This window comes from Aphelocoma coerulescens, chromosome 2, assembly GCF_041296385.1.
Source record: "Aphelocoma coerulescens isolate FSJ_1873_10779 chromosome 2, UR_Acoe_1.0, whole genome shotgun sequence".
NCBI classification, from domain to species: domain Eukaryota; kingdom Metazoa; phylum Chordata; class Aves; order Passeriformes; family Corvidae; genus Aphelocoma; species Aphelocoma coerulescens.
Window position 1 is genome coordinate 101,112,507 of NC_091015.1, and position 22,789 is coordinate 101,135,295.

The window sequence follows — 22,789 nt, forward strand, 5'->3', positions numbered from 1 at the left end:
CACAAAGAGTTGGGAGGGGACACAGACAAGACAGCTGGCCCCAACAGACTGAAGGGACATTTCATACATACAGAATCATGCTCCAGCCTATAAAGCTGGAAGGACAATATGGAAGGAAGGGATGTTCAGAGTGATAGGATTTTTCTTCCCAAGTCACTGTTGTGTGTGATGGAGTCCACCTCTCCTGTGGGTGGAACACCTGCCTTCCCATGGGAAGTGATGAAAGAATTCCTTGTTTTGCTTTCCCTATTAAACTGTCTTTATTTCAACCTACCAGTGGTCTCACTTTTACTCTTCCAATTCTCTCCCCTCTCCCACCCTGGGGAACTGAACGAGCGACTGCAAGGGGCTGGGTTGCTGTCTGGAGTTAGGCCATAATAGCTCTCTTACTGCCTTTATGTAGTTGGGACTACAGAACAAGGCTGACAGAAAAGTACAAGTGCAAAATAGATTGTGGTAGGGTGATTTCTTGGGAAATATTCTACTTTGCTTGGACTAGGGGAAAAGAACACTGCCCAGTCAAACATAGTATTGGTGATGACTGTGACTGCAGTGCAGTGGCAAGCTCTTCCACCAGAATGCATAAATTTTCACTTTGTTGCAACATTTAATTTTATGTTTTGGTTCTATCACATAGAATAATCAGTGGGACAACCTGACTCCATATTGAAGTGTTCAAGTGGTTTAAAAGGTTTGGGTCTGAAGTCATTTGGGACAGTATCATGTTTTGCTTGCCATGTCTTGAACAATTTTTTAGGAGATGTGGTGGATTTTTTTCTCATTTAATAGGAATCACAAGAAAAGACAAACTAGTCATCACTTAAACTTCTCTGAATAGTAACTTGAATTTGCATGGGATCAGGGAAGCTTTTGTATGTCTAGTTTTTCTGACGTACAAAATATTTAAAACAAGAACTTGGGAAAAATGAGCAGATTTCAGATGAACTGAAAAAAAAATGGAAAAACAATAACATTTTTTCAGCAGGAACAGTAAAGGTACATAATCAAAGGACAACAAATGTGTATTGGCTTGAAGTAGAACTATATAGATGCCCAGTGGGGGTTTTTAAGCACCTTCACCAGAATGCCCACAACAGATTTACCTGTTTCAGATTTTACTATGTATGTTCACACAGTGTTCATTCTGATGACTCCTGTTCCAATTAACATACTTTTCTGTTTGTTTGTTTCTTCGTTTTTTGGGGGGTTTTGTTTGTTTGTTTGTTTGTTTGGGTTTTGTTTAATGAATAATCTATTACTCTGGAGTTCTCCTTAGCAACACAGAACATAAGCTGTGGTTTGTTAAGTGATCCTTGCAAACTCAGACCTTTCCCAGTAGCATCACACGTTTGATTTACCTTCAGCTATGCATGTCTTTGAAGTTTTAATGGAAACCTGCCAGAAACTGTTGATGAGGTAAAGAACTGCATTTGTTCAACATCTCCCATCTCCGTGCTTTATCTATAGTTAGATCTACATGTTTGGGCTGGCAGAGCTTGTCTTAAAGTTTATGGAATATGATTTCATAACAAAAATCTACAACTCCGTATCCCAAAGCGTGTGAGCACTGTGAGGCTAAACATAATGTTGAAATCCCCCCAGGATACTGCCAGAAAGCAGTGAAATGGCTTGGTGTTCTGAACTTGGGTCTTACCATGGTGCTCTCATTGCTCCACAGCAGTGGTGCGTTATGACCTCACTAGTAACTGACGTGGGATTTATGCACAAGCAAAAATTTGCAAATGCGTTTTGGGAAAAAAAGAGTTTGGAAAACACTAATCAAAATAAAACACTTTTAACTATGGAAAGTCTTTCTAATGTCCATCTTGTAGCTGTCTAAAATTGTACCAAAAAATTTTGTTATAACTGCGGTTTTCACCTACAATTTTCAAAATACATAAGATGAAAATCCACCTAATGATCACAAACATGTCTGTGATGCCTGAAAAGTATTTTGAAACTTTCTGTTCTGTGAGATATTTTATTGGCTTTATAACTTGCTAGTGTATCTATGTAGTTCTTCTCAGAGAGAAATTATAGAGTAACCAACCTTAACCCACAATTAATCTTAGAAAATATCCTCAGTGGAAACACACCTAAGTTTCCGACTTTAGGCTTGGAAAAATTCCTGATTTTTCTTTTCATTTTCTATACTAACCAATGCAAATGTAAGCTAGAGGATAGATAGGACAAAGGAAGAGACTGAGCTAATTTTAAATAAAGTTAATGATATTGTTATGGCACCATAAATATTAATAGTAATCATTGTTACTAGTGACCTCATAAATCAGATTAGGAAAATAGTGAAAAAGAGCCCTGTGGATGTGAAGAATTTGATTTTGTAAACTGAGGACAGAAATATACTTGGATTGTATCTAAAGCTCTCTTTCACTCTAGAAAGGATATCACATCTGTAATATATTAGAAAATCTTTTAAAATCTTTGCACTGCATTTTCTTCTCATGGTTTCTCAGCTTTTCTCCCCTTTTGGGCCAATCTCAGAAAAATCAGAGATCAAAACCATCATTTTGATGATGGGATGTAGAGCGACTAAATTGCTGTGTGGATAGGGATAAGATATACCTATTATTCCAACAGTTTCAATATTGATCTCATGAATTGGTTTATATTATACTGTCACTTATGTTTAAAAACCAAACAAAAAACTCTGTTCTGATGTTAAAGACCTGACCTTGCTTTTTGAATAACACTCATGTGGCAGGTCAGCATACAGGTTAAAGCACCTTCATCTTCAGTCCAAGGTACAAGGGTTTACATTAATGATGCCAGATTTTCTTCATCTTTATCCTAGAATTAATTTCTTTTGGAAAGGACAGTAAGAAATTCCTGACTTTGTATAGGTCTTGTTTCCAAATTTTGTCTTACTAAAGATTAAATTACTTACTAATCCTACTAAAGATTTTGTCTTACTAAAGATTATCTTAATAATCATCTTCTTGAAGAAGGGGGTGTGGGACCAGCAAGAATATTCCATCAAGAAACATAAGCGTTTGAGACACATGAAACCTTGTTTGTCTTAGAATTTGTGTGTTAAAACACAGGTGATCCATTTATGGGTTTCAAAATAGAATTAATTAGGCTGGTACATGAAGTATAGAGAAGCAGCGTGTTTTTAGGATATTCAGAATCCGCTTAAGCCAAGACATTAAAAAAAACCCTAAACGTACTTGTGTTTAGAATTTCTATGTGTACCATAACCATGCTATATTATCCCAAATCATCATTTTCCATGCAGTAGTTTGCCTTAAAACACAGAATATCTGGTCCTATTTTGTAATAAATTAATGTATACTAAGGCCTCATCAGACCTTTCATTTTTTTTTCTCTGAATGTTCACAGAAAAAATATAAGATACAAAGGAAGAAACTCCCCTTCATCCTGCTTTCTTCCTGAGAATATGGGACATGGATCTGAAGCATCAGTGTGGGTGTACTTTCAGTTCCAATTATTTTGATGATGTTCTCTCACCACTAAGGCTGAGAATAAGTGCACATCCCCATTCTTGCTAATCTGTTAAGGGCATGGGATTCTGTTCCCCCAAGGTGGCAATGCTTTGGTGCAGGGCAGGAGGCAGTGCTACCCACTGGCAGCATTACCCATAGTGGCCAACAGGGAGCCAGCTCCCATCTGACAGATCACGTCCAAATATGTGTGGAAAGATTGCTTTCAGGGCCAGCTCTGGAAGAACTCTAGGGTGGGTCTTCCAGTCTGAAGTCTAGGGAAATAAATCTCCCTGGGACCCAGGTGGTTTCCATCCACATCCATGGCAGGTGTGTCTGTGCTGTACTTGTTTTCAGAAGTCAATATAGCCTGAAGTGGCTTTCTATGGAAATAGCAGTGGTCCTGAGAAGCCCTTGCTCATCCCAGCTGCCTGATTGGAAGCCAGTCTTGTTCCTCAAGAGCTACTTCAGTTCATAGGCATCGTGTTTCCTAGCTTTGCTGGTCCTCGATAATTTTTTTGATTCATGGAATGAGTTACAATGTGGGTACATGGGAGATCTCAGTTCCTATGCAAAGGAACCAGGCTGCATCCCTTAGTTGTTAGCTCAGTAGATGCAGCACAGTTAAAAAAGAGAAAAATGAAGTCTCCTATTTCATATGAGGGAGTCCTGCTAAGAAGTCCAAGCAGAATTCATAAGACTTCAGGCAGGGAAACATTTGTATGAGGGGGCAGAGCTAAAAACGGAATCAGTACTATTAAAATGAGAAAAAGAAGAAAAAAAAGCATCAGATGAATGGTTTTAGCAGGCTGGTGAAGAATGAGAATTTAAGAACTTCTGGAAAGTAAGAGGCAATTAAGGCAAATGCCTCTTTTTTTAGATTATCTTGTGCTTTTAGAGCTGGAAACTTCCCTGGTTGACAGCCCAGAGAAATACTGATAGGCCCAGAAGGGAAGCTCTGCCTGTCTTAACTGTGACAAAATCTTTGAAAAAAGACACAGCAATAATGTCAGCGTTTTCATAAAGGAGAGCAACACTACAGAGCCCTGAAAATGCTTCAGAGCAGCTTCCCAGTGGGGCTTTGTGAGGAGTTTAAAGAGGCCATGTGAATTCACAGAAGGGAACTCCTTTCTGCAAGGTAGGGAGTTACCTGTTCTCCTGCTGAACCAATAAATTGCTTTAGGAGGTGAATAAGTAATGTGAGGGGAGAGAGAAGCATTCAGTGGTGGATCTCAGTTCCTGCAAGAACTTCACTCCAAAAAGCTGAAGATCCTTTTCAGCACAGGCCCCAGACATATGGCTGTGGGCATTTTGGGCTCTTGAATACCTGCCAGATGACGCAAGATCTGATTGCATAGGTGAAGCTTGAAATTAGTCTTAAAACCTCCTGAGAGCAATCATTGCCCGTTGAAGTAATCCTTCTTGCTCATGGCACAACAGAGGGCTCAGCAAGCATGACCAAGAAACAGCACTTCCTAGTGCTTCAGAGGCAGGAGAGAGCTCTTTTGTTCTATTAGGTAACAATAGTAAAATATGCCACTGTCAAAATGGAGGTCCTAGAATGCCTATGCTGACAAGATTTGAGACTTACTGCAGACGAATCCCACGTGGAAAGCCAACTGATCCTGGTATATCATCCAGGAATTCAGGCTTTGGAATCAGCCATATATTTTACATGTGAGATGGAAAAGCTGTTCACTTTCAGGTTCTATAATATTTGAACCTATCCGTGCCTGACATGCACAGTCAAAATGTGTGTGACCAATGGATGAATGATGTACTATTATATCTGTGATATCATGAATGACTGCTTGATACCCTATAGCCTTAAAAATTATGCTAATAAAATTTTCACTGGGTAATGAAACTATTTTTTCAAGGAAAGAAAGGATTGTGGGGAGAAAGCTTGGAGAGATGAATATTTTCAGCAGGTGTAAAATTATTGTATAAAGAAGGTGTGAACATTTAAATTCCTGATGTGAACTTGTAGTGATTGATCAAGGGATGTATATTGGTTGCTTGCAGTAATGTATTTACCTGCCAGCTGTCAGCAAGGACATGAACCTCAGTACAGAACCAAATCTAATATTGATGGGAAAACTCCTAATTTAGACTTTTCTTTATTCATTTTAATTTCTTTTAGGAAATATTTTAGTATGTTCAGTTAAAATGGACCTCATCGATTTTACTTTTTCTTTTTTTTTACCTGTGCCATCATGCATTCAAATACGTTGTGGCATCTACAGGCTCTTTTCTGAATCAGATTAAAGCATACCATGTTTGATGAACCCATAAATAAAGACTTCTGCTTTCACTTCTGTTTCAATCAATGTATATCCACCAAATAGGGGAAGAAAACACATTTTCCCTTCAGTTGTTCTGGGTTACCTGAAAGATAGAGATGGAAAAACGTGTTTGAAATCTTTCTGTGTAAAACTGAATAAATTAAAACAACCTATTGTGCAAATTTTTTGGTACAAGACTGTTCAAGGAAATGAGAAGTAAGAAACTTACATTCATATGCACTAACTTCTTTTTTTCTAAATGGAGATAGATTTTGTGATGAAGCTGTTGAAGCAAGAATATTTAACCCTCTTGCAATACTTTAACTTCTTGTGGGAAGTTAGTGTATACAAAATTTGGTAATGGTTGAGCACTTTTTCAAAGATTGTTTGAGATTGAAGTCAAAGTAACCAAGAGCTCTTTGTCAGCAATAGAGTTGCTGGGTGTGCAACTGCATATAACTGTGTGAAGTCTTTGAATTGTGCATTTTATCCCCCACATTCTAGGAAAAATAATAAATTATAGAAGACTTTTATTGCTCAGACTTCTTTTAAGCTTTTGCAAATTCAGGGTTTAAAGTGCATACAGTTTAGCATGCTAAACGTACATTTTCCTGGACTTTTGCAGATTGAAAAGGAAGATCTTTTTCTGAGGTAGCTGGAAAAGCCAACCAGAAAATTGCTGCATCTGGTAACAGTGCCTGTGGAAACAACAGGTCACAAATGTGTGTGTAGTAAGATGAGATCCATTTGAAGTGTTTGCTATGTCTATCATCTACAGAGTAGCAGGATTTTTATTTCTCAGCAAAAATTCTAGTATCTAATGCATATTCTTTTCAGCTGCTTTCTTATCTACTGTCAATTTATATGTCTGAGTGGAAAGTGGCCTTTATCAGTGGTTCGGACAAGAAGACACATTCTTTCCTCTTAAATTTGACATAACTATCTGCTTTTGTTTTTACTTTCTCTATTTTTTTTTTTTTTTACATTTGAATTTAAGTGTACATTCTTATTTGAACATTCTTGCTTACAAACACATTTTATTTCTTTTAGAGCCATGACTATTTCAGTTAACAATGCCACTTCTCCAGATAGGGATAGTGAAAGGAAATTAATATTGAGGAAAAATTTATTTTCTGAAGCAGTTCTTCTGCAGCAAGTAAGTAATTTCTGGAGTCCAAGGAGTCCATGTCTAGCAGTCAGGAAAACAACGTTTAAATAACATGGAGAAAACCCAAGTTATTATGACAGTTCTGAATTTTCAGAAGTCCAGATAGATATACTGGAAAAGCCTCTTAAAGGTAATGTTTATATTTGTGAAAGAAAACTGATCCAAAATTTAATATATAACCTGCTTTGGTTTGGTTTTTTTTTTCTCATATCTATTTTTTCCTCAGTTAGTAACAAATTTTTACCTGTTTTGTTTTGCCTTCCCTGACAGTTTTAAATTTGCCCCTGCCTTACCTTTCCATTTCCTACCAAGTGCTTCCTCTCCCTTTTGCTGGGACCTAATTTTCTGCTTGAAAACAAGCCAGGTGAGGAGAGTTGAGATGCCTGTTTATTTAAAATGCTGAAACACACAGGGAGTCATCATTTCATGCACCAGGCACTGCTTACGAACAGTGGGGTCTTCTGGAGTTGCTCCCAGGTAACGTCCTCAAGAGTCCACACTCGGAATGGTCATTTCTCCTTACTGCAGATCACACAAGGCTTGCCCTTCCTTCCCCTGCAGCAAAATCGAAGAAGGATGAGGATAACACTTGAACCCTTGCTAACTTGTTCAAAAAACATGCAGCCATTATTTTTTGCAGAGGAAAGCTTGTAAATGTAGAAGAGTAAATCCCAGAGACTTGGAAACAAGATGGCAAATGAAAGTACTCTGAATTTTAGAAATATCCTATTTTATTTAACAGCTTTAGCAATTTAAGGTGTATTTATGTTCTCAGGTTTTAGCAGAAAGCGTCTCTTCCATCAGCATTATTGTTCCTGTTGCTGTAATGAGCACCAGTGTTCAAGGCAAGGTGCAGATGCTCACCTTGGAAGAGGCTGAGCACCTGGGGAGGACACAGTGAGAAACTCTCCGAGTTGTTTTAGTTAGGGCAGCAGTTGGAAATTGGGTCAATACATTTGAGTAGTTCTGGGGATCTGGAAGCTGTGGAGATCTCTGTGCTGGGAATAAAAGTGGTGCTATGTCCTCTGCTGACAGCACATTGCTTTTCCCTGTGGCCTCACAGTCAGGCCCAGGTGCAGTGGCCAAGAGGACCAGTGGCTGGGGGACTCTCTGTCTTCACTACACCTTTTCCCTTCTGCCCCTGGATGTTTCCTTTAATTGGCTTCTGCTTGGATTCTGTTTAAACAAGTTTGCTGGGCTATAGGGAATGATTTGCTAAATCTAAAAGCAAGTTAATATTGGTGTGTTTGTCATTTATGCGGGATATCTTGCTGTAACAACCAGTTTTATAAAACTATGAGACAGTGATCATGTTTTCCACTGCCTGACATTTTTCTATTCAACACAATACAAACATTTGTATTAAGATCAGTTTGAGGAATCTTTACAAGAAATGGCATATAAAAGTGGGTTGTTTGATAAAAAATGGTGAAACATTTCAAGATCAAAGAAAGTGATGCAGTTATTATTTTAAAATAACTACATAATTATAATTCCATGTTGATTTTTAATTTAGTCTACAGTTCCCAAACAGCATTTAAACTGAAGAGATGCCTTGCTTTTCCACAGTCATAGACTCTAGTTAAGGGACTGTTTAGGAACTGATGAGCAATATTGAAGTTAATGGTGATGCCATGAAGATTTTTGCCTTTTCTTTTATACCCCTGTTATACATTTTTACAACTTCTGTATTCCTAGTGCTTATTGCCTACATTCTTGGACTTGTTTGTCAAGCTAAGAGACTAAACATTTTAGAAGCTTCATAGCTAGGGATCAGTGTGCCCCAGACCCCAAGGTCCTCTCCAGAACACATTCTGTAAACTAAGATAGAACCATCCAGGGGAAGGCTCCTTGGGGAGGGGGGCTCACTTGAGCCTCTCATTGGGGAATTTTTGATAGACATGCTAATTAGTAAAACCTATAATGTTATACCCAATCTTTTGGGGCATATTCGGCGGGGTGCATTTCTATGCATATGACCTGGATGTGGTACACCTAAGGATCCTTAAAATAAATACCAAGGTAAAATCCCTTTTCCCCTTCTAACCGTGTTTGACTCTTGATTTTAAGACCAGGAAAAGGCCTCAATGGACCTGAAAAGGGGTTTGCAGTAATTTTATTGGTAATGCTGAAGAAATTAATCTTAGTTTTAAACCAACTTCCCTCAATTTAGTAAATTGTCAGAGTTCTAAGAATAACAATAGCAGTGGATTTCAGAAGACAATGACTTGAGTCGTCAAGCACAGGAAGAGGCATCTTACTCTACAGGTGCCTCCAAGTGCAGCAATTTTAAAGGTGTGAAAATGCTGATGAGGGAGGACGACAGACTGCAGTAGTTTATAAGACGTGAAGCCCTACACCTGAAGTCCCCTTTTAAGGGCTCAACTACTAGCTACACAACAACTCCAAAAACATTAAAAAGATCAAAGTTTCAGATTGTCAACATTCAGTGTATTGATTTGGAGTAAAACTAAGCTGCAAGCTTTAAAAGTCATCACAGGACAATTCAAAGTTACAAGCAGCCAAGAGCAAGGAGAAGGGAGGGTGAGTGTAGGAGGTAGTTGTGTGCTGATGGGAGCCCTTCTGATAGGGGGTTGCAATACTGGAGCTTCACTGATTAAAAGGCCAGGTGGTGTGGGTGTAAGGACTTCTGGTACTAAAGAAGAAATTCCTGTGTGGAGAGTGTGCTTGAAGAGAGGAAGGAGGCAGAGGGCTTTAAGCCACATTTCAAAACAAGAATTTTATTACTTTAGAAGGTGTGCGTAACAAAACTTCAAAACAAAGAAATGGTGCCCCTATTAAGTCAAAAAGAAGTTTTATGGATGACTTTGGGGCTTAAATTTCTGTGGCAGGAGTTATAATTATATTCTGAATACTACTGTATTAACTGCTGATTGGAAGTTGGGTTAGTTTTCAAATGATGGAAGAGAGAGCAGAAATTTTGTTCTTTGAAGATAGAGAACAATGAGAGGTTTGTGTAGGTGTTTAACAGCATAATGATGTGTTTGCTAATAAGATTTTTACTAATTTTAGTGGCATCACAGCAAATGCTGCAGTATCCGTATAGGAGTAAGAATAATACAAAGAACATTACCTGCTAATGTTCACTGCTTTGCACTTGTTCTCCTGGGTATTTTGGATAGGCACAGTATCTGGAAGCATCTGCCAACAAGAAACACCCTAAGAAGCAAAATTCACAAACTCATTATAGGGTTTTGAACTAATTGGTTTTTTTCTTTTTGTTTCTCCCTTACTTTCTTGTATAGACAGTACCTTTCTTCCCCCTTTCATCTTTGTGAGTTGACCATTTCCATTACTTTCTTATTTCTGCTGAGGCTGGTAAGCTGGTTTGATGCATTCAGCAGTCAAAAGTGCAGTTCTCTGTGCATTTGTGTTGGCTGACTAAGCAAAGTGAAAGAGGCTGACTGTGAAAGTGAAAAGGTGATTTACACTGGTGTCATAGTGCTGTGCAGTAATAAAACTCAGGGATTGTTGGACACATTATATTGTACAATTATATAATTATAAACAATATAATTGGAGGCAGTTGAGCTTGAATGCAGCAGGCTGTTATTTAGCAATCATCTCTTTCAAGGCTCATTAAACGCAGATTTATATACAAAACAAAAGCTTTGCTCTATAAAGGCTAACTATGTAGTGGCATTTATTCCCCAAAACGTAATGCATAGATCTAAAGCTGTCAACGTGTATATTGGATTTAGTCAGTGATTGTGAATGAGGTTTTTCAGCAGGTATGACAATCTTGAGCCCTTTGCCTTTATTTGAGGCATTATTTCTGAGAGTTTATTTGTATGTCTGGTTTGGAAGGCTGAAGAGACTACACATTCACATATAGCTGTGATCTTAGGTTCTGAAATCTGACAAGCAGGGACAGTACAGATGGTAAAGGGTTTAGAAAGGCAACAAAGATTTCTTAAAGTCATCTGTATTTGGGTCTTACATTAGCCCTTTAATATTTTGCAATTATGAAGTGATGAATGAGTTTATGGGGACGAAAATTAGGAAGCTAAAAGATTTTGTGGCTGCTATCCCAAGGAATTTAGTTTTATTACCTGATATAAAGTCAGTTTCTATTTTACAAAATAAAGGGATAAAAATTTTATTAATAAAGAAGAAAAGCCACAGAACTAAGAACATCCTACCATGAGGAGATCTACAACACATATAATGGTCCAGTCTGACTCAAATTTTAATAGTTGGCAAAAGTTTGTCACATAAAGTTGCATTTAAATATTTATATATATAAACTGAAATTTAGGTGTTGTCGGGGTCTTCTCCCCCCGCCATGTAGCCCTGGGAGAGGGGCCCTGGGGGGGAGACACGGGGTTTCCCTGCCCCTGGTCAGCCTCGTTCCCCATTGGTTGTTTTGTGTTCCCCTGTGCAGGGAAGGACCCTCGGGTCCCGTGATTGAGCAGTTCCTGAGCAGAGCCCCGGCCATGTGGCTGGGGAAATAAACATCTCTGAAACATCTAGCAAGAATCTGTCCATAGATATTTCTTTCCCACGGGACTCCTGGTTTGATATAGGCGTGTTACAGTATCCCCACTGCAACAAGGTGTTTAATTTTTTTCAGGATTTTTAGTATCTATAATTCTATCTGATTTTTAAACAGAGTTGTTAAAGAACTATATAAAAAACTGACACCTTCTTGGAGAGCCTGCAGACCTCCTCTCTGAGTCCAGCTCTGTGAGAGCACAGCTTGGCACTACCAAGTATCTGGCCCACATGTGCTCAAGACACTTTTGCATTTGTTATCATTTCACACACGACTTTTCAAATGCTTCATTTTAGTGCTTTCCCTGACATGCAGTGTGTTTCACTTCCATTCCTTCACTAAGTGATCTGTGGGAGTCTGATAGCTGCAAGGCTCCTGTGAGTTTTGTCATGCCTCTGATTGCACAGATGCTCTGCCACAATGCAGGTGCTGCATCACTGTTTCCAGAATGTGTTACCTGACCTCACCAGTTTGTGGCTGTCAACCTTTTAGTTTTGCATCAATAGTTTCCACTTTGCTGTGTCAGAAATGTGTCCGCACAATAATTTTAGTTTACTTCATTCACTTATGATACTGGAAAATGTTAATTAATCTAGTATCAATTATTAGATGATTATATTAGATGTTTTTGAATGCATGTAAAGCATTGTGCTGTTGATGTCTTTAGCAACTTTATCTTAGTTTTAGCCTTTGGTAACTGTGATGCAGAGCTGTGTTTTAGAACTGTTTTTCTTCCCCCACTTCTGACTTGTTTGCTCATTTATCTAAATGTGTTAACTTGCAATGTTTCTCAGGGTCACATTAGGGAATTAGCAAGGTCCAAATTCTTGTAGCATCATTTTTAAAGTTTAGAGATAAAACATTCCAAAATGCCAGCCACGAAATTCAATGTTTCTTGGTAAAACCAATTTTTTTTGCTTTTTATTTAAAAAAAAAAAATGTGTGTATTTTCTTAGGAACATAAGGAAAATATAGCAGTCTTCACTGGCTCAGCTGTAAAATGGTCTTACAATATTATGACAACAGTTTTATAGAAAGGTTTTTGCTTTTTCTTCCCTCTCCTTTATGCAAGTCTACTCAATCTAACTAGGTAGAATCTCTTAGGTTTGGGTAGTTGGCTTGGTTTGTGAGTTGGGTTTTGGTTTTGCTTTTCCAGTTTTTTTCAGAAGTCCATAGATAACGAACCTTAGCTAGAAGTAGTCTTGGAAAAACTTGCACTGCTCATGTTAATTGTGTATCTTCTGAGTGCACAGGCAGTGCATAACTCATATCCCCAAACTTTCAATTTCTCAGTTACATTAAACTTTTTTTAAAAGAAAATACTGAGTTATGTTAATCAACACTGCCTTTTTTGTTTCTATCTAAAGTCCTCTCCTTTCAGATAAATTGCCAGTGGTCTCCTGGTGCTCTGGATGAAAGAAGCAATCCTTATCTAGGGCTTTACAGCGTTTCATGGCTAGAAAACAGTGCAATGTGAAAATTTGTCTTGGTTAATCACTCTAGTATTGTGCAGGCTTGTAAGGTTTAAAAACATTGCGTTTAGGCCCCAAATCAAGAGCTTATCTTTCCACATGTGTTTTGGGTTTTGGTTTTGGCTTTGGATTATTCTTTCCGGATGTACCACAGCTATGAAACTGGAATTGCTGTATCACAGGGTTCTATCACCCTATGGAGTGGCAGAAAAGAGAAGCAGCATCATGGGATTTCTCTTAAAATTTATGTTAGCAACGTCTCCCCAAGGTGCCTGGTTCCTTGGGAGCCACAGACAGGGCAGTCTCCACCACAGGGATCCCACATTGTCTTTGCCTTGCATGACTTTTGCTCTCTGTGTGTCCTTCCCATGAAGGTGAGCAGCTTCTTCTCCAGGACACGTAGTTTTGCTCTGCTTATCCCATCATGACTGGCTTACTGGGAAACTCTGCAGAGGGACAGAGCAGTAGCTAAACAAGCCTTTGTCTTTAGAGGCATTGTGATACCTGAACTGTTGTTGTTTCCCATACTTGAAACAATAAATTAATGTCTTGCCTCAGACATCAGGGAGTAATAACTTAGAGTTGAGGGTCTTTAGATTGTTACTTGAGGGAGAATTTAACAATACAAAACAATATATATACTATAAATGTAAAACAACCTTAAGAGGAAAATGGAATAACATTCCATGCCAAATAGTTTGCTCACTGAGAAAATTACACTTTTTTCAAGCTTTAACTCTTTTAAGAACTTGGATGTTGGTTTGTGTGACTTGCACGTTTTGCCAATCGTATTTGTATCAGCTTTCATATCGTACATTTCCTGCTCTGATGGGTTAGTCCAAACATAAAATATTCCCTGTTGTAAACAGCCATATTGCAGACAAACAGCACAGAGCACAACTAATAGGATTTACTCGCGGACCTTTTCCATCATTAGTATTGCATAACTGTGCACTGAAAGGTGGTGGTCTTTTGAAAGAAGGAAGGAAAGAGAAGATTGAGTCATGAACTCCATCTGAATGTAAAAAGGAAATGCTTTCTGTTCTGTAAATGAGGAAATACATTTGAAATTAAAAGAAGGAAAACGTTGTGTATTAAACCTGGTGAATTTTCAAGCTAACTTTTTTACTCTAGATAAACATATGTATCAATGACTGAATATGTTGCTAACATATTTTCATTGAGCCAATTTTGATTCGTCAACCTTCCTCTGAACAAAAACGCAAATAAAGAGAAAGATACTATGGATTTAAAACATGGCGTAATATTCTTAAAGACATTATGGATCTTAAAGCATTAATTTTTTTTTTCTTTCAAACTTTAGCAAATATATTATAAAGATGAGATAGATATGCCAGTGTTTATCCTGCCACCCACCTTTAAAATGTTTTCAGACCCTCATAGAAAGAGGCTGTGAAAGCCCTTCTCAATCATGGCTCTTCCTATGGCAGAACCTGCTCAAATGCCTGGACCACCCACTGAAGCCCACAGGACTAGTGTACCTTCAGGGAAATGTAGAGAGGGACCCTTCTGAGAACAGCAGAGAATTAAATGAGCTGGTTTCACTTCCTATTCCTAATAGTTTCAAAGACAGAGGTTTGATTGCTTCCAAGGACCTAATGCAAATATTACTTCAAAGACATTCAAGCCACAGGAAGTGTAAAGCAAAGTGAAGTATAACTCACAGGGGTGGGGGTGGAGAATCAGCTTCGAGTTGTTCGTTTGAAAGCAGTAGATACATCTAATCTGAGCTGTAGAGCATTGCCCAGCTGGCTTAAAGCTTGTCTCTTTTAATTATTGAAATGTTCCCTAGGAAAACTGTTGTAATAGCAAACAAGTGATGCAAATCAGCACAAAGGAATGTGTAACTCTTCTCTGGCATGAAGGTGTAAGTGCATGACAAAGCAATTTGCTTACAGGCAATATCAGAAAGTTGATGGTTTGCATCTCTTCATACCATGCAAGTGTGCTGTGACAGTATTATTCCTGAGCAGATTTCCTGATGGATTATAAAGCCAGATTGCTGGTTGCAATGGAACCTTGCTGCATGGAACAGTGTTAGTTTTTACTTTCTTGTTTGCACTTAGCTCTGTGTAAACAGGGCTCACCACAAAACAAACAAACCATGGAAATAATCCCCTCTCTCAGCTCTCCCAAACAACTACATTTTTTTTCCTCCCTCCTATATCCTGAAATATTGATGGATATCATTCTAGCCCAAAGCAAGAAAGAGGGTCCTGGAGGATATCTTTTGCCATTCGGGCACTGCTATAACTCCCTGTCAAGTTAATGGAAGTTCTGCCACTCAGCTGAGTAGAAATGGGATTGAGCCTTTGCTTACAGACCCTATTCTGATGCATTTGTAGGACCAAAAGAAAAACAGGAAGGGCAACGTTAATAGATATTGCGTAAAAAAAGCCAGTTTTAGGTGTCATAGGTTAAATGATCCTGACTTGTGTATCTTTTTGTTGCTTACTGTGAAACAAGATTTCTTGTGCTGCTTAAGTGCAGTCAGTGAAACAATGTAAGTCAGCAGTGGTGGATTCATGTTTCATGCTTGGGAGGCAGGTAATATAGCACACTTGCAGTTCTGTACACCGAAAGATGTAGACGGCATGTTGTATCATCTCAAACTCACATTCATGTTGTATTACTGTTATGCTAATAGAGAGTTAAAGCTGTTTTCTTTTCAAGAATATCAGCATTATAAATATGTTCTACATACATTTATGAGTGTTGAGCACCTCTAACTTCTACTTGGTTTCTAGTGAATGCAGGCTAGGCTGATAGGGAGTCTTGTTTGTCTTGCTTTATAGCTCAAGAAATTTCAGCAAAACTGTTCAAGATCTCGGGTTGTGTGACTAAATACTTGACAGCTATGATTTTCAGAGAGCTGATTTTATAAAAATGCAATTGATATGCTGTTGGCAGAAAAAAGCCCCCTCATCTCCCTGACAGTCCTCATTATTTCTTTCCATTTCCCTTTTCCATTCCCTTCTTTTGACTTTGCTCTGAGAGAAAAAATATGTAGAATGGAGCAAAGATGACAAGGGGAAGTAAAGCAAGAAAATCAAGTTTTGTTTTCTGGTCCTTGCAGATTTGTTCAAAGAGCATCATAAGAATTTGTGCATAGCAGTTTTAACAATCAGTAACCTCTAGGGGTTTTTGTACATCTTTCTGAGATACTTTTTAGAGCCAAATGCTGGACCCCAGTGAGCACTGTATAAATATTAAAATGAGATAGATCACTGATTGGGAAATCAAAGTTATCTGTTTGTATTTGAATTGTAACAGAAAGTGAAAATAAATTTTTGGCATCATAAGTCATCAGTGATGCTAAACTGCTTTTGGTTCTTCCCCACAAAAATCCATGGTTTGTTAGCCTGTTCTAAAGAGGGCAAGACTTCACCATGAGTGAAAATGTGTTGCTTCATATTCAACAGGTCAAGTTTTCTTCGGATTGAGGCAGAACTGCGGTTCATGGACATCTGATGTGACAGGTAAGGTGAATTTGACACATCTCATTACATTATCAACACATGACAAATATTGATCTTGATTATGCTAGTCTAAGTGCAATTTCTTATCTTTCTTATTTTGCATTTTCACCAGTAGTAGTGAAATGAAAATTTGCCTCCCTTTCCATCTCTCCCAAATGACACTTCAAGGTTTAAATTATTATAAATTACCATTTTATGTAGAAAAAATATACATCAGGAGATATTTAACAACAAAAAAGTAACTTCAATAAACCTTATTTCTTGAAATAAGGTGGTAAGATATTCTATTGTGAAAAAGGATGTTTGGGCTTATGAGAAGACAGTTCATGAAATATGGGGTAATTGGTATATAGCCAATGTGCTCATACATTAATAGACAATTGTTTGGGTGTAGTAATGGACAACAACACTAAATTACATAATGGAACTCTTTTCTCTTTGGCTATTTAATCAATGTGCAGTGTTTTTAAAAAGGTGTCCAAGCATGTCACTAGTACATAAAAGTGAGACTAATGTAAGGGTAGCGTTTCATATTGTTCTGTTTGCTGAATTTGGTTATTCATGGAAATTGTTTAATACTTAGGGCATGCATCTTACACATCTGTTTGGTCTTATGAAACAGCGGTGTGACCAAGCAGGAGTTTTGCTTACCTTGAAATATGTGAGGCTGCCCCAGTTCTAGAGAAACAGTGAAGAAAATGTGAAAGAATTTGAGTTAAGATTGTGTAAGGCTCCAGAAACACTTCATCATGGGAACATCTACCATGGAAATGATTCCTGGAAGGATTTTGGCAATCAGAAGCAGTTAGGCAAATGGTGTCCTGCACTGTTTGCGTCAATCAAATAAATGCATTGTGGAAAAGTGCATTTAATTGTAGAGAGTTGAGCTGAAAAAGTTGGAACTGCAGCTTAAAGTTGCAGTAGAAATTTCTATGTATAAAAAAGAAAAAAAAAAGACAAATAGCTATTACTTTGCCATCTCTGAAAAGCAGTTTAGAAGACTATTTAATGATGTCATTTTTCAAGTTGCAAGGTAACTTTTTCTGAAGTAATCTAGACAAGATATATATATATTCCTGGTAGGATTTTGAATCCTAATTACAATATATGTTGCTGTTTACATTAACATTTTTATGGTTAGGATTTAAAAATGAAGGTAGGAAAAAAAATGTCCATGTGTTCTCTTTTAGTCTGAACATAATGATAAATTTCAGGAACTTTAATGTTCATACCTCATAGATCTCTTTTTATGAAGTTGTGTGGGAGAGAGTTTCACTTCTTCCAGCCTGTTTTACTTTGATCAATTCATTCAAGGTATCAAATATGTTTGGGATTTTTAACTTGCATTTTTCATTCATATTGATACAGACCATCAAAGGCAAACTGGTAGCACCAGACTAACACTGGGATGATGAAGTGACAGTAAATTTAATGACAGGGAAGGTAAAACATATGATAATATTTTTAACACCAGAACACTTTGCCATCCAGACCTATGTATCACACATAGATTGAGCAGCTTCTAAAATGTCGGTTCATTGTGATTTACAGCTCAGAAATTTGTCCTTTCCTAGATAAGATGACGCTTAGTTTGTGTGCATGTAATACCTTGCAATTTATTGTACAGGCAGGCACTTAATGGGGTCTGAGCATGAATGCCTCAAATGAGAGGTGCACTCAAGCTGCAGGAGTGCTTGAAAGAAATTGGTGTTACACACGTGTGTTATGGAAATGTGATTGGGAACACTGGATCAAACTGATGTATTTTTCCATTGCTATGTTGCCTTTTATCATGGATTGGGTAAATCCATTCTTGCTTGTGGGAAGCAGAAAAGGGAAAAATGGTGCTGCAGAAGTATGTGGATCTGTCCTTCCTTGCAGAAAGGGAAGGATTCATATCAGAGAACTCCATGAGCTCATCTTTTCAGTAGAGGTTTTCTTCTTTGTGTTTGTGTGTGCATATGAGTATCTGTTATGTAGCATAAAAGATCAAAGCATTTTATAGATAAATCTTTCTTTAAAAGAGGAAAAATCTAAGATCTAAGTGAACCATTTTTTTCCTTCACTGTGACAGGAGCAAGTGTCCAATGTTCTGGAAAGTCTGATCATGAGGAAATGGAATATAGATCGTACCACAGGTTTAAACCAGAAACAGAGTAACAGAAGAATAGTCTGTAACACAAAAAATGTAGTCAAGCCATAAACACACTGAAAATTTTTTGTAGTAACATAATTAATGTCCTAAAATCCACCAGGAAAATAGATGTCAGCCAGTGGATTTGATGTGTATATAGCTTGTTATATGGGGAGAAGGATAGACAGACTTTTATTATTGCAAGAGGAACAGCACTTTGCTGTAAAAGAGAGGCAGGCACACAGGCAGCTGTTTCAGGAGATGATATTCCAGTAAGTTGGAAATATGGAGCTGAGGGGGAAGTAAAGAGCCAAAAAGTGAGAGCTCAGTGGCAGAGGTTATAATGCAGGAGCTACAATGAGAAGCTTATGGAGATGGGAAAGTGAAAAAATACAGTTAAAAACATCCTTCATTATCCCTGGTTCAATGCATTGGGTTTCTCTCATTGCTAGTGCCTAATTACCTGTTGTGATGGCAACTCCCCACCTTGATTCATTCTGCTTTAATTATCAGTTGTATGGCTTGAACACAGCAAAAGGACAAAGGGGATGAAATTGGAGTCATAATGGCCAGGTTCAGACAGGTCCTCTAAGGATGGCAGAAGAGAATAAAATCTGCTGAAGGTATTTGGGAAAAGCTGCTTCTCTGTTAAGGAATAAGGCTAGTAACTCCTGTGTGGAGAAAATGAAGGAGCACCATCCACATGTAGTTCAAAAGTACAGGAGAGGTAAACTGTGCAGTGAACATGCACTATACATGTAAGAACTCACCTTTAAAAATTATTCATCATATTGCTTTGTTTTTACACTAATTATTAGAATTATTTATTAAAGTGATATCATTACGTATGGTTCAGCAGTCATACATTGGGTACTGTTTCCCCCAGAGATTAATTTGGAGCTGAAAAAAAGCAAAAAATAAAGTTTCAGTGGAGACAGAGCTGCAAATGAAGCTATTTCTGCTATGACAGTTGTTTCTATTAGAGGGCACTGCAACCTGCAGAGGCTTAGCAAGATGTCAGTAAAAATAACAACCTTACATTATATGTGCAGTAAACACTGAAGACTGGAGGCTGGTTCATTACTTTTTTTTTTTAATGTGTGGGTTGTTTGTTTGGGTTTTAGTTAATGCTAATCTGCTTGCTATCTCTTTATCTTTCTCCTTTGGTTTCATGGCAGTCCACCAGTTTATGTTAATGGCTGTTTCTTTATCCAGTCTCATAAGGTCATCATTTGAAAATGTTAACTAAGCTCAGATGATTCCATAAGTTAATATCTTTTTTCATTTAATATGGGCACCTGAAAAACTGAAGATCACTTAGTTTCAACAAATTGTACTAATAATATTATGGAGTCCTTTGAGACTAAAGTGCAAAATTCAAAGTCTATTAAATTGGATATCTAATCAGAGTTCATGACAATAATATAATTGTTTTTGTTTAAAAAAAAATAAAACACAAAAGCAGACAAACAAAAAATCATGGCCACTGAGGACTTGGCCAGTTAAAGGAAAGCAAAAGCCCTTCTCCATCTCAAAAAACCTCCAAAGCTAGAATTGGCACCAGTATGTAGGTCTTACAAAGCTTTTGTAGTAAAAGTATTGTAGTAAACACTGCACTATGTGATTTAAAAACTGTGTGAGTGGAAGGGGAGTGGAAATGGTTGCTGAAATACTCAGGTGACTTTAAGTGACTATGAGAGAACATTTGTATGATGACTGTTGGCCAGCTCTTGGATGTAACTGGGGGATCCTCACCCCGTGAATGAGCCACATGGTGCTGGCTGGGTTGCAATGGCAGGAAACACCATCGTACCTCGGCTAAGGTTAGGAGCCATGGTGGCAGCTGTCAGTCCATTTAATAGGTACAGCTGGAAAACAGTAAGACCTCACCAGCAGGTGGATTGCTCTTGTGCTGAAGCATTGGAAAAGAGGAAGAGTGGAGAGCAGAAAGAAAAAGATATAGTGATTCTTGCGTGATTTGGTTTGCACATGAAATGTTTGTGTACTTTTGCAGCAGTATCTCATCCTGAGGAGCAACATGCTAAGCTAGCTCATCATCAGCCAGGAGGGAGTCCTTGCTATTCTTCCTATTTTGTGGCATCAAATATAGATTTTGGAGCAAAGCCAGGATTAGATTTTAATTAACAAGTGGAGTTTTCTGTATTTTCTACAATGAGGGCACCTACGGTACTTTTGTCTCTCATCGTGTTCACTAGGAGGACATATCTGACTGGGCCTTTTCTCTGATACATTCTTCCACATGTCCTTGCACTTAGATCTACACATGTAGCCATATTTGTACTATACTGAATTATCAAGAGATCCTCTATGAAACTTTGGTGTCTGCTCTAGCAGTAATTTTAAAGGGAAGAATTAATAACAAATCTTGTAGGTTATTTAATTTCCTACTAAACTCATCACAGTGCAAGAGAAATCTTCCTGAACAGTGGAGATAGTGTACTTCACCTTTTCTCAGTCCCCACCTTTCTACCTTGCCGCTGTAGTTATTCTGAAGATCCTTTGAGTCTGGCTGGTTACTCATGCCATGGCTCAGCGAACCAGAAGGTTCTCATTCTTGAGACTTTAATGAGACTTAAATATGTGCTGAAATGCCTTTTGCTGAACAATCACATAATCATGAGCAAAGATTGTAATGTGGCCTTAACTGTTATCATAAAACTTAACTTTGTGTTAAATATTCTGGTTTTGAAAATTGAATACGTTTTAAAACCTCTAGCATTCACTTACCCATATATGTCCCATGTATACATCACAGATTGAAAGTATTACTGCCAATACCTTGAGGAAATGTCATTTTACAAGTTTCTACCACCATTTGATCATTATCTTCTCGTGCTCTTTCATTAGTTCATGGTAGGAAAAAAATGTCCTGTGCTATGACATTTTGGTGTAATTTGAGAAATCAGAATATGCAAACAGATATATGACTTGTTTTCCGTAAATGCATTGAGATTTGCAACTCCAGCTGCAGCTGGAGAAGAAGAGAGCAACTGTGGGAGCATATGTGCTTGAAAATGTAGTTTTCACAGTGTGGCAGATTTGGCATGTAACAGGAGGGTCTTTCCCAGAGTGGCTGTTCTTGTGAATAAGGCTTTCCTTGACCTGCTGCTTCTCTTGAATGCCAACTCGCTTTTGCAAACCTCAGAGTAAGGGATGGGGGAACTGGAAGCTCAGGTCCTTCTGAGCTTGTGGCATTTATATTGTGAGACAGTTGAGATCGAGTTCATTTTGCTAAGCTGCTCACCCATAATGGATCTGTCACGGCGACTTGACAACATATTTGTATCCATTTTGGACAGCATTTGCTGCTCAGCGCTCTCCCTGTGAAAGTTTCCAGCAGACCACTCAGATTTACTGTTAGTAACCCCTCCTCTCCCTCCCCCTCAGAATACAGATGTCCTTTCCATAGGTTGAGATCACCTGATAATCCTTTCCATAGGCTTAATAAGCACTCGTCTGTTCCAGGCATGCTTTACCTTTGAATTGGTATCAGGTAACTGAGAGCACCTCTTAATTTGATCCCAATTTTCTCTCATTCAGCTGAGATAAAGATGGTCCAGCCAAATAATGGAAAAAAGGCATTTTATGTCAGAAACTCAAATGTTTTTTTCCCTGGAATTAAAAATTTGTTTGAGTTTCTGGTTTATTGGTAATTTTCAAAGAGTTGCTGGTTTTTTTCTGATGTAAATATGTGGCAGGGCTGGTGGAAAGGGAAATAATGGTATCTCATAAACTGAAAAATCTGACTTTCCTGCCAACTGTGTCTGGGAAACCAAGTTATCTTTCAGAGAATGGAGCTGCTAACAAATGGAGAAATAAACGACTGCCTTTTCATATCCAACCACTAATGCCGAAATTATGTAAGTGTATTTAACTCCAAGTTCTGATTCAAAATTGGGTGTCTTATTCTACTGCACACTTAGTTGAATCTGAAATATAATTTCAGTCTTCACAGCACAAGAGGGTATTTTGCCCTCTCCCTTTCTCTTCCCCAGCAAGAGAATTTTTTCCAGTTCAAATCACTGAATAAACCTGCAGGAAGGCATCCATTTCTAAATATAGTAGGCTGAGCTATAGGCGTTACCAAGGCCTGGGGAGACAAGTGAAAATGAAACCACTGACTCTTCTCTACTAATTCATCCCCTGGGTCTCTACTTTTCGGATTTCTTTTTCTTCCTTCCCTTCCTTCTTCTCTGCCTTCCCCCTTCAGCGCTGCTTTTTTCCTTAACAAT

At 38.1% G+C, this 22,789-nt stretch overlaps 1 protein-coding gene across 23 annotated transcripts in view; it reads left to right on the forward strand.

Annotated features, from left to right (window-relative positions):
• Window positions 1-22,789, forward strand: part of LOC138104882 (poly(rC)-binding protein 3-like) — a 503,757-nt gene that overhangs the window by 187,721 nt on the left and 293,247 nt on the right. For 21 of the 23 annotated variants that reach the window (XM_069004182.1, XM_069004184.1, XM_069004178.1 and 18 more), the window contains one exon: window positions 16,346-16,402. The gene's annotated coding sequence lies outside the window, so the exon portion shown is untranslated. Of the gene's footprint in view, window positions 1-7,346; window positions 7,392-9,321; window positions 9,459-16,345; window positions 16,403-22,789 lie in introns of those variants that run through there. The other 2 variants (XM_069004174.1, XM_069004173.1) reach the window with 2 other exon arrangements.